The sequence below is a fragment of the Sciurus vulgaris genome (genome assembly GCF_902686455.1).
Source record: "Sciurus vulgaris genome assembly, chromosome: 7".
NCBI classification, from domain to species: Eukaryota; Metazoa; Chordata; class Mammalia; order Rodentia; family Sciuridae; genus Sciurus; species Sciurus vulgaris.
Window position 1 is genome coordinate 104,600,900 of NC_136467.1, and position 11,130 is coordinate 104,612,029.

The 11,130-nt window shown below is 42.5% G+C and overlaps 1 pseudogene across 1 annotated transcript; it reads right to left on the reverse strand.

Annotated features, from left to right (window-relative positions):
• On the reverse strand, nt 1-497 carry LOC306665681 (mitochondrial import receptor subunit TOM22 homolog; annotated as a pseudogene). The gene has a single exon. The product of its transcript is annotated as a mitochondrial import receptor subunit TOM22 homolog (transcript).
• Nucleotides 498-11,130: the final 10,633 nt, after the last annotated feature.

Here is an 11,130-nt window from a genome sequence, read left to right on the forward strand (position 1 = left end):
CCCCAGATAGCATTTTAAACACAACTGAATTTCAAATTTCTCCCATCAAGACAGCTCAAACATAGCAGTAACAACCTAGATCTTTCCAGGAAGTGAAGGCAGAGCCCCTGGCATTCTTCCTGATAGCCCTGTGTGAGGCCCTAGAAGTACCTGCCGCTGCTGCAGATGCTCCATTTGTAACTTCTCACTCTCAAAGACAACAGGAAGAACCAGTGTCATTAAGGAAGTGGTCCCAATCCACAAGGCTGCCCTGGAAATCCTGTACATTTTTTGAGCCACAAAGAGGGAGAAATCAAAAGTGGCTCCGGCCGCGGACCGGACCCTCTCCGGGAACATCTCCGTCAGACCCCAGAGTCTCTCCAACAGGGTCTCATCTAGCTGTCGTCGTTCTCTTCCAGCTCTTCCTCAGGTTTCTCCGCGTCGCCTTTCTGGAGCAATTTATCAGGGGACAGAGGTTCCCCAGAGCCGGCAGCAGCGGCAGCAGCAGCCATGGTTATAGGGGATACTGGAAACCTTAGGAATGATTTTTTAATGACATGGGAAAATTGTTATGATGTGATTTTAGTGCATGAAATAGGATGTTGTAGCTTTCTCACTGCTGTGACTAAAAGACCCAATCAGGACAACCATAGAGGAGGAACAGTTTATTTGGGGGGCTCATGGTTTCAGAGGTCTCAGTCCGTAGAGAGCAGACTCTGTTCCTCAGGGCTGAAGGTAAGGCTGAATGTCATGGCAGAAGAGTGTGACTGAGGGAAGCAGTTCACAGGATGATCAGGAAGCAGGGAGGGAGGCTCCATTCACAAGACACAAAATATAAACCCCAAAGGCCTGCCCCCAGTGACCCACCTCCTCCAGCCACACTCCACCCACCCTCAATTACCACTCAGTTAATCCCATCAGGGATTAATTCACTGATTAGGTGAAGGCTCTCACAATCCCATCATTTCCCCTCTGAACATTGCATTGTCTCACACATGAGCTTTTGGGGGACACCTCACATCCAAACCATAACTCAGGACAAACAACTTAGTATGCAATATAATAACAACTAATATGTATGCAACAAATCTAGGTGAACAGAGTAAAATGAATGAAAGCCATTGAGATACATACCACCATTTCTTCTGTGGGTTGGATTTAGGGTGTTATTTGCTTCTTTGCACTTGTTGCCTTCATTGTGTTAAAGTACATCCAAGATCTCCAGAGAACATGCCAGCTGTACTTTCTACCTCATACCAGGCGTGTTAGCCAGTGTTTCTCCATCAGGGGCACTACCTCAATGAGATCTGCTTTCTCAAGTTCATGTTTGTTTGTGTCCTATACTCTTGTCATAGATGTAGACGTTAAGATTACTGTGTTTTTATATTGTGGTGGTTGTTGTTCTATGATAGCAAAATACACACAAAGAATAATAGTACAGTATTTCAATGTCTAATAGTGTTCTTGTTTATTTTTCAAAGAGCTATTACTTTTACTTCTAACCATCACTACTACTTTTACATTCTTAAATTTGCCATAAATCAGATTTTTTCCAATTTTATTTGACACAGTGCATTTCTGGAAGGTGTAAACAAGTAAGCCAATGAGAAAGGAATTCCATGAAAAAAAGGGCCCATTTGTGAATGGGTTCCTAGGCAGCAGGATTTCACATGTTAAAAGCTACTACTTAGTAAAAGAGCTAAGGAATGCCAAGGACCGCCAGTAACCACCAGAAAATAGAAGGGGCAAGGAGAGATCCTTCCCTAGAACATTCAGAGGGAACATGGCCTTGCCAACACCTTAATTTTGGAGGGCTAGTCTCCAAAACTGTAAAAGAATAAATTTCTATTGTTTAAAGCTGCCCAGTTTGTTGTACTTTACTATAGCAGACCCGAAAAACTAACACAATCTAGAGGCTGACACTTATTGATCACTGGCTTAACAGCTCCCTTGTTATTTCAAAATTTGCTCACATTTTGGGATACCAATTCTTTATCTGTTCCTTCTAGCGTGAGCCCCTGGTGGTTAGCTAATCAGGGTTGAGTGACATCTACTATGGGTCATGAAATATCTAGAGTATCAGACACTTCTATTGTTCTAGACTGTTCTGTCATGGCTCATTAATAAGATGTCCCATGAGAAGGTAAGAATCTTTCCCAATTTCTTTGAAATCTATTTTTGCTCCACAAAATAGTTAAAATATGAAGCAACAGCTCTAACCATGGCATCTTGAAGGATGTCTGGCACATAAGAGGCACTCGGTAAATTTTGTTCAAAGAAATGAATAAACTCAATTCCCACAGTGTCAGGCAAGTGTCATCCTCACATGTTGATGTTCCCATTACTCCAGAAAATTTCTTGAGTGCAGTCAATTTTCTAAAATCATCTTCTCTAAAAGAATTGAGTCACAATTTCCGGGCTCCTCTCTCAGAAGTAAGGCAAATCTTTGCCTATGCCACCCCATATCCTGCCTCAGAAAGGAGGATCAAGGTGCCTGAAGCAGAAGCCTCTGAATACCCTGAGTGGCAGTGACATCCACGGACACTCTTGCTGAGACCACAACTAGGGCCTGGACAGCAGGTGGACATGGAGTTGGTTAACATCAGCCTTGACTCTTGCTCAGACCATTTCCATCTCAGTCTGGAACACAGGGGGAATTCCTTGATCTGTTCTCAGGAGATGGGTCTGGGATGCCTGACCAGTGTTGTTCAGGGAGTGTTGATGGGAAAGCAGAGATCAGATACTTCCAAAGAGATACAGTTGCAGCAAGCCTGTGGGAACAGGCCTTCTTCAAAAAGGAGATTGACATATTTGTCAGACTTGGTCTCATTGGTTTCAACCTTGCTCCTGGCACTTTGAGACCTTTTCTCACTTTTGTCCATATTTTCTTATGAAAACAGCTCATTTGTTCATGAACCTTCTTCTCTTCCTTTACCTGCCTTCTCCAGGAGAACAGGCCTCACCCCATATGAAACTGATTCCATCTCAGGCAGCAGCAGCTTCTCAGGCCTTCTGCTATGAGCCCAGAAAAGATCATCAGAGGGCTGCACCAAACTTCTTGGGCCTGTGCTAACAGTTCTCCCTGTTAGTTGCAGCCTAGATATGAAGTGACCTGTCCCATAGGAACCCAGAGCACACCCAGTTCATCTCCAGCCCAGGATAACCTGGGGACAGGGCTGGTCTGGTGGCAGAGTACACAGAAGCACACTGTATCCCTTGCAGGATCACCTATCTTACTCTGGCCTCCACCAAAACCAACTCTCAAGAGCGCTCCCAAAATCACAAGGCCAGCACTTCCTGTTTCTATTGCACATGCTGTTTCCTTTGCCTGGAATTTTAATTTCTCCTTATCTGTTGGGCACTCCTCTCATTTTTCAAAAGTGATATCAGTGTCTTTTAAAGTCCAAATTCCTTACTTTGACCTTCAAATATCACAAATGCAGCTTTGGCTGCCTCTCTGATCTTATTTCCTAACACTTGCTTCCCTCACTGGGCTCAGGCTGCCTTGTGCTCCTTGCTGTCCCTGGAGCTTCAGAACATGCCCCTCGATGGCCTTTGCACTTGCTGCTCCCTCTGCCTGGAATGCTCTTCTCCCCATTATTCACACAATTCACCTCTCGTTTCATTCCTCTTCCAAGAGAAATATAAATCTCCAGGGAGGCCTCCACTGACCCCAACCTAAAAGCATCCGCCTACTCTGACACACATCAGTCCCTACCTCTCAGTAGCCCCTACTAATACAGGCTCATTTTATGTTGCTTATTTATGTTTATGTTCATTGTCTACCTCCTGCATAGGGTTAAGTCCAGTGGCTGCAGGAGACTATGTTACCACCCAAAACCACACCAGGCATGCGGCACACCCCAGTAAACAGAGACTAACTGAAGGTTGTTTCAAGTTGATTTCTAACTTGATATTCTGGTGCCTCAAGGCAACTCTATAAATAAAGAGTGGACTTTAAATAAGGCTCATGTGGATCTGATTCAATTCACATATATCATGTGTGAGCATGCACACATGCCTGTATATGTATGTGTGTGGGTGTGTACATATATGGTTTTTAGAACTTTGCTCTCAGTTGGTAATACTGGTTCAGAGTAACAATGTGTCATTTTCTCTCTGAAGAGCATGATATGATTCTAAGAGAATTTCCCTCATGCTTCTATTTGGGGCACTAGGCTCCGAAAGCAGGTTGCATTCCTTCCTTCTAAGCAAGCAGGGATGCCAGCTCAAGCTGTCCTTTTACTCAAACTCTACACTTTGAAATCAGAGCCAGCTTCATGGGTGTGTGACCAGTGTAGCCACACAGGGCCCAGTTGAGAAAGTTCCCACACTTGTTTTAAATGCTCTACTACAGTTGTCTTGACTTTCTTAGTAATATCTGAACAAGAGGCCCTTCTTTTGCATTTTGCACTGGGCCTAGTAAATGTAGCTGGTCCAAATTAAAATAGAACCTTACTCAAAACTCATCACTTTCCTGAGGATTCTTGAGCACTGTGTCCCCACAGCACATCTCTCTGGGCTCTATGAAGTGCAAGAGAAATGAAATTTTCTCCCTTCCCCTAAGAGTCTACCCCTCTGCTCTCACCCTCTTTCCCGACCATTGCTAAGTATTACCACAAACAGGTCCCAGCTCTCTCCTTGTGGAGTATCCTGCATTTCTCTCTCTTTAAGGACCCAAGATCACATCAAAGAGCAACTTTGAAGATTCTTTCTAAGTCTTCCTCTTGGGCTGTTCTGCAGAGATTTGAATTTCTAAGCCCCTTTAAAATCCGTATCAACCAGGTCCTTACTTTGAGGAGGAAGGACATTGCTCTGTCTTGGCTGCTAAATTTCTGGAGAACAGGACTTCAGGGAGTCAGGAAACCTCTTCTCTTTGTGGAGACCTAAAGTTGAAGATTCTCCCATAGCAAACTGAAATTTCATAAACCACTTCTCTACCCTTCATTATTTGCAAATTCCAGCCCATTTATAATATAGTACGGTGCCTGGCATATAGGAGGCCCTCAATAAATAGCCAGTGAAAGAATATGGGGTTTTCTCTAACAGGAAAATAAAGCAGTAGCCTGAGGCTATCTTACCTTTTAATTATTGCTTTATTTTATTGTTGATTTATATATTAATTGTACCTATTTAGGGGGTTCAGTGTGCTATTTCAGCACATGCATAACCATGCACTGATCAAATCCAGCCTCCCTTCATCACCCTCCCTGCCCCTCACCACCCTTCCCAATCTCTAGCAATCACTATCAGACGTTCAGGTCCATTTTGCTTTACTTTACTTCCACATATGAGAGAGATCAAGCAGAACTTTCTATCTGTATCTGGCTTATTTCACTGAACCTAATATTCTTTAATTCCACCAATTTTTTTTTTTTTTTTTTTTTTTGCAAATGACAGGATTCTTCTTAATGACTGAATAATCCTCCATTGCCTACATATACCACATTTTCTTTATCCATTCAACTGTTGAAAATGCACAGGCAGATTCCCATAGCTTAACTATTATGAATAGTGACCCACAATAAACATGGGTATGAAGGTATCTTTTCAGTATGCTGATTTCATTTCCTTTGAGCATATACCCAGAAGTTGGAAAGCTGGACCATATATAAGATCTATTTTTAGTTTTTTGAGGAATCTCCTACTGTTTTCCATAGTGACTGTATCAATTCACATTCCCACCAAAAATGTATGAGAGTCTCTTCTTTTCCTCATCCTTATCAGCATTTGTGATTTTGGGATATTTGAGTAAAAGTCTTTCTAACTGGGGTGAGATGATAACTCATTGTAGCCTTGATTTGCATTTCCCTGATGTCTAACAATACTGAGCATTTTCTCAGGTGTTTGTTGTTGAGACTATCTTTCTTGACTCTGCTGTGCTGTTTGTACTCTTTCATGTTTTCTTTCTCTATCAAGCTTTGCTAATATCAGAAGGTATTTCTAGGAAGCTTGGTTTAACTATAAGGAGTTTTCCAAGTCATTCATCACATTCTGTTCTAAATTACGTATGTGTATCTTGTCTCCTCTGTAACTGTAAGCTCTTTGGGGACATTGACAGAGTCTGATTCAGTGTACACCACAGTAACTAGTTCAGTGTCTTGCTATAACAGTGTCTTAAAAGCTCACTTATTCATAATAAAGTCATAATTGCTCCTTCATAGTAATTGCTAAACTTTAGATAAAGAGGCAGTGTCATCTCATTGAGTCTTACTTTTGCTGATTTTTATCCAAAATCCATAATTAAGTTTCATAGCTCTGACCATTTTGCTTCTAGACTCATTCTGTTCCATCTCCAGCTTTAGGAAGAAATGGAGCTCATCCTATCCAAGACCAGCACACTTTCTTCATGACCAGTCATTCAACTTCCCTTCCCAAGATCTCTCTCTCTGTAATCAGACTCTGAAGCCCCTTTGCTTCATTCACCACCACTACTCCTACTGTTGCTCCTCCTCCTCTTTCTTTCTTGCCCCTCCCCATTTCATTTTTCCTTTTCCTTTTACAGTTTTTTGGGAGAAAAGCCCAGTCTTCACTGCACTCATTGACTCACTTAATGGCAGAACTGACTACCCAGGCATGTGGCCAGTGCAGTCACACCAGGTTCTGTGGTCAGAAGGCCCAGGCTTGGAGATCAGACTGATGCCATCTTAAAATTCTTAATAATTTTATCTTTGGATTTTCCTGGTGGACAGTGAAACTTGCAGCATATGCTTGGAGCTTGGCTCACATGACCCACTTCTGCTGCCTCCCTGCCTCCTCATGGGTTCTCAGCTGCCTACTCCTCCCAGTGACCCACACCATGTTCAAAATCTTCCTCATCACCACTCAGGAACTTCTGCCCTGTCCACCCTCAGAAGAGCTATGGGTCTAAGTGCGGGGTGTGTTGGGGTCAGACATACCTGCTCTTCCGACTGTGTCTCAGAGCAGGATCCCAGCAACTGTGAGAATCTGCACTCACCCTATGAGCATTTCTGTGCTCAGGGGAGCATGATTTAAATTAAGATTCCTTTTCAAGGAGAAAAAAAAAAAAAAATCATGACAGATCAACAAAGACTTTGGAAGAAAGAGAAAAAAAATTATCCTGAGTTTTGTACAAGTGGCTTATGATGGTTTAGGTATGAGATGTCCCCAAAAAACTCACACGTGAGACAATGCAGGAACATTCAGAGATGAAATAAATAGATTATGACAGTTGTAACCCAACCAGTGGATTAATCCACTGATAAGGATTAACTGGGTGGTTAACTGAAGGCAGATAGGATGTGACTGGGGGCATGCCTTTGGGATTTTTAGTTTGTCCCTGGTGAGTAGAGTTCTCTGTGCCATCTCCCGAGCTGCATCCTTCCCCATGCCCTTCCTCTGTGATGTCCTGCCTCACCTCAGGCCCAGAGCTGTGGAGCTGGATGACCATGCACTGAACCTCTGAAACTGTGAGCCAGAATAAACTTTTCTTCCTCTATGTTGTTCTTGTCAGGTGTTTTGGTCATAGACTGACTAAAACACAGCCCCACATTTTCATTTTTCACTGGGCCCCGTAAACCATGTAGTTATCCTGGTTAACAGTCTTTGATGACCACCTGTTATATGTTAAGAACTATAGGGGATTCTTTTTTTTTTTTTTCTTTTCTTTTATATGATTTTGTTTTTCTATAGGGGATTCTGAAGGGATGAAAACATGGTCCTACCACCCTCCCAAACAGGAATTCACTGTGATTTTTGGGGAGACCAAACATACTCAAATGAAAGAGCCATATAACAATGGCAGGTGATAGATAATTAACAGCTTAGACAAGAGGTATTGCTCTGCGTTGGTAGGGTCAGGCCTGAGGAATTTGAGATGAACCTTAAAGAACAGAAGATAGCAACAGGGAGCTTCTGGGAGGCACATAGACACACATCTTGCTATCGAGGCAGCACATCAGGAGATTGCCAATGTACACCAATGCCCATGGACCTTTCAAGTCTTCATACCTCTCTCTCTAGCAGAGGCATTGTTGAGACCCACATACTGGGCTTTGAAATTTTTTCACCTCTAAATCTAAATTATGATGGAGGCCATCGGAATTGACGAGAATGGAGAGATTCAAGGTATTATGAAGAAAGAACTGATAAAATCAGGCATGAGAAATAATTGAAAAGGAAAAAAAGTTAAGTGGATACTAAGTCTTAAGCCTGAGTAGCAGGATGAATGATGAGCCACTGAGGCACTTGAAACATTAGAATGAACTGGTTTGTGGCAAGGGAGAGAAAGAGTGAGCAGGTAGGAGGATCATCTTTGGGTGGTGATACATATTTTAGAATTGCCCTGTAGGTTAGTAGTACCTCATTGGGCAAACCCAGAGAGATTCATTCATGTAGAATACACTGTGAATGGTGATTTCTAGAATTGGGTAGACTCTGAATATTCAAATGTAACATCTAGTAGGAAATTTGATTAATAAGACTAGACTTTGAATAACTTGTCAGGAATGAAGACTTATTATGTAGAGAGAGCTGAAGTCATGGGATGAGAAATCTCTGAAGTGGGGTCTAGAAACACATGGAAGAGACAAGCAGTCAGTCTGGGAACTTTTCCAATCAATGGGGCGGGGGGACAGCTAAGAAGATAGTCTTTGAGCAAAGGAGAATTAAAGGGGATCAGTAGAAACAAATGTTCTAAATAGAAGAAACTAGGGGTCATGTCAAATACTGTGAGAGGTCTAGAAAGATGCTGGGAAGTGGAGTCTGAATCCATCAGATGGGAGGTTCTTGACAGAACAATCTTCTTGCTGCCTATTGTCCTAGCATTATTAGTCAACTTCCCTTTCACCCTCAGAAGTATCCTTGTTATTGGTGATAGTAGGAACTTACTGGTGACCTTTGAAAGAAATAGTTTCAATTGAATGACTGGAAGCAAAAATCAGACTTCAATCAGTTAAGGGGAAAAATGAAAAGTAGAGGCAGAGCCCTGTCCTTCTCCGTGGCTCAGCTGTCTGCTGATCGGAAGAGTGTTAAAAAGCAAAGGAACCTACACCAAGAAGGCAAATAATCCAGTCGACAAATGGGCTAAGGAAATGAATAGACACTTCACAGAAGAACATCTACAAGCAATCAACAATCATATGGAAAAATGTTCAACATCTCTAGTAATAAGAGAAATGCGAATCAAAACCACCCTAAGATTCCATCTCACCCCAATAAGAATGGCGATTATCAAGAATACAAGCAACAACAGGTGTTGGCGAGGATGTGGGGAGAAAGGTACACTCATACATTGCTGGTGGGGCTGCAAATTAGTGCAGCCACTCTGGAAAGCAGTGTGGAGATTCCTTAGAAAACTTGAAATGGAACCACCATTTGACCCAGCTATCCCACTCCTTGGCCTATACCCAAAGGACTTAAAATCAGCATACTACAGAGATACAGCCACATCAATGTTCATAGCTGCTCAATTCACCATAGCCAGATTGTGGAACCAACCTAGATGCCCTTCAGTTGATGAATGGATAAAGAAACTGTGGTATATATATACAATGGAATATTACTCAGCCATGAAGAATGATAAAATTATGGCATTTGCAGGCAAATGGATGAAATTGGAGAATATCATGCTAAGTGAGATAAGCCAATCTCAAAAAACCAAAGGTCGAATGATATCGCTAATAAGTGGATGAGGACACATAATGGGAGGAGGGAGGGGTTAGTGTTAGGGTTAGAGTTAGGGTTAGGGAGGGTGGCAAGAATGGAGGAAGGAAGGACTGTATAGAGGGAAAAGAGGGGTGGGAGGGGTGGGGGGAAGGGAAAAAATAACAGAATGAATCAAACAACATTACCCTATGTAAATTTACACAAATGATATGCCTTTACGCCATGTACAAACAGAGAAACAACATGTATCCCATTTGTTTACAATAAAAAAAAAAAAAGCAAAGGAACCATCTGCCCCCATAATTGCCTGAGAATATGTGCAGTGTGTCCTCCTGCTACACTACTGGGAACTTTGTTAGAACGTTTGTCTAAAATCCCACATGTCCTGGGTATGGGAGTGTTGACTGCCCTCCTCCCACTGCAAGGCAGTTTAGAAAGCAGGCTCCAATAAGGAGGGTGGAGATCAGAGAAATCACAAGGGTATTGCAGTGGCTTTTAATTTTCATTTTATTGTCTAATATGTTATGTAATCTTCATGCAATCTATACATGTGATGAGAGCTTACCTGGTACCTCACTAATGTCTACAATTTTTATGCTTTTACCTACCAGCTAAAATATTTTTTAATGAGAAAAATAAAAATAAATGTTTAGCATAAGTACAGCACATGCAGTATTGTGAACATACTTATGCTAAAAAATGACTCATTGTTTATCTGAAATTCATATTGAGTGGGTATCCTGTGTTTTATTTGATAACACTGTGAATACCATTCGTTCTTCAAACTTTCTCTAAAAATAATGGGAAATAAGTTCAATCAATTCAATGGACATTTTAGCCCCTGTGGGGAAAGGTCATTAAGATAGCAGAGGGACATTCGAAGATGGGACAACACAATCTCTGACCTCAGGAAACTCACAACTCAGTCTGGACGGGGTACAGAGGTAGCTGTAGTGCAGGTCCTGCCTCGATGACTTTCTGGGAGAAGGTAGAGTGGAAATGCAGGATATTTGTCACATAGGAGATACAAACATTATGATTTAGGGGCTCAAGGGAATCACACCAACTGTATTTGATGGGTCATGGTGTAGCCATGAGGTGGGGAAGGAGAGTTACAAGGACCAATAAAGGGGCAGTCAGGTTTCTCGGGAAAAGTCTCTTTTAGAGAGTTAGGCGCTTGCAAAGGAGAAGTGATAAAACCAAGCTCCATGCAGATTAAACCTTAAGAGCAAAAGCCCAGGGTGGAGAAGAAGCAGGGAGGAAAGCCAGGGTGGAGGTGGCTGTCTGTCCCTGGGTCAGAAAACTGCCAAGGCGGGTCAAAGTTCAGGGTGGGAGTGGAGGGAAGGAAATTAAAATCTGAGGTTGGGGCTATGTTAGGTGGAGGCTAAGCAAGAGGCTAACAAGTTTTCTCCTCTTTGGGACCAAATTTGGGTGCACGGTCAGTTCTTGCCTCTGTGCTCCTGCCCTGTTTCCTTCAGTGGGACAAGCTGGGCTGGAGGGGGCATTCAAGAGGCCACATGCAGC